Here is a 1537-nt window from a genome sequence, read left to right as displayed (position 1 = left end):
ACAGAGCAGGGAGTGTGAATGACGTAAGTCTGAGAGGGGATTTGAATGAACCGAGATTGAGAGTAATCAGAGAAGCCATTTATTTTGGTAACCCAGTAGAGTCAGTATTCCCTAGTCAAACTAGGTTTTATTTTATGCAGAGGTAGTTTGGAAACCCTGATGGTGCAGTAGTTAAGAGCTACGGCTGCTAACCAAAAGGTCGGCAGTTCGAATCCACTAGGCGCTCCTTGGAAACGGTATGAGGCAGTTCTAGTCTGTCCTATAGGTCACTATGAGTCGGACTCAACAGCAATGGGTTTTACGGGAGGTAGTTTAGAGAATAGGTAGGTGTTCATACCTCTTACATAAGTACTAACTACTCTTGACATAAATGTACTTGGCTAGTGCTCATTTTATGACATGCTATATAAATTCATTGTTAGGAGTAAAAATTCTATCATTCCGTTTCTTTGAAAGTGTTCTACGTCTGCTGACATGAGCTCATTCTGCCCTGCCAGCATCTGTGTCTGAACAAGTAGTGGGGTCTTACTCTCCTCTGTTTAAAAATGAGAAACTCTAGCCAATTAATAGTTGAATGATTTTTTCAGGGTTTTAAGAAATTACCACATTAGTGCTCAGATCTGCATATTCTCCGGCCTGGGATTAGGTTGAGTGGATTTCATGATTTTTATCGGTGTTTCTTAAAGCATGGTCCCATGGACAGCCTGCATCAGAATCCCCTCAGGCTACTTCAGGTTCCTGGGCACCACGCTGACCTAAGGAATCTGAATCTCTGGAAGGTGTTCCCTCTATTACCTCCCGGAGACCTCTGCCCTGTAGGGTCGCTATCAGTCAGAATCAACTCGACAGCAGGTAACAACTACAAGATGATATTATTCAGTATTACTTAGTGAAAATCACATTACAGGTGAAATATAGAGGAGCCCTTGTCATTATCCATGCCATCTACAAGTTTGTCCCCCTGACAGGCTGGACTGCAGCAGAATGGGTGAGAATAGAATCCCGACCACACGCTGAGACCTCAAAGGGCAGAGTCGCTAACTCAGCCCAGGACCTCTGGCCGCCTCTCCAGTGTCCAGGTGCAGCAGGGAGAGCTGGCTTAACAACATATCAAAGGATGCTCACTTCTGTTATGAAGACACGTGGAACTAGGGGTCATGCTAGGGAGCCAGTTACCTGCGGTTTTCCAGTCTGGGCTGGTCAGGAGTGGATTAGGGGTTTTCAGCTTGGCATTTTGGGCATTTTGGGCCAGATAATTCTTTGTGGTAGGGCTTTCCCACCCTTGCATTGTAGGATGTTTAGCAGCATCCCTGGCCTCTACCCACCAGGTGCCGGTAACACCCTCCCCTCCCCTGAGTATGACAACCCAAAATAGCCCCAGACATTGCCAAATTCCCTTGGGGGCAACATCACCCCTGGTTGAGAACCACTGGAGTAGATGATCACCAAAAGGGTGTGGCTGTAAGGGCATTTGGGACTGTACCCCAAATATCACCTCCAGATCAATGCCTACCATTATGGAGTTTGAGATTCACTC

General features: G+C 46.3%; 1 protein-coding gene across 3 annotated transcripts in view; it reads left to right on the top strand.

The window, feature by feature from the left end:
* ARHGAP25 (Rho GTPase activating protein 25) overlaps positions 1-1537 on the top strand; it is a 118922-nt gene that overhangs the window by 1444 nt on the left and 115941 nt on the right. The window lies entirely within an intron of this gene.

The sequence above is a fragment of the Trichechus manatus genome, unplaced genomic scaffold (assembly GCF_000243295.1).
Source record: "Trichechus manatus latirostris isolate Lorelei unplaced genomic scaffold, TriManLat1.0 scaffold00004, whole genome shotgun sequence".
NCBI classification, from domain to species: Eukaryota; Metazoa; Chordata; class Mammalia; order Sirenia; family Trichechidae; genus Trichechus; species Trichechus manatus.
Note: the sequence above shows the minus strand (reverse complement) of the source record. Positions and strands in the feature narration are given on the sequence as shown.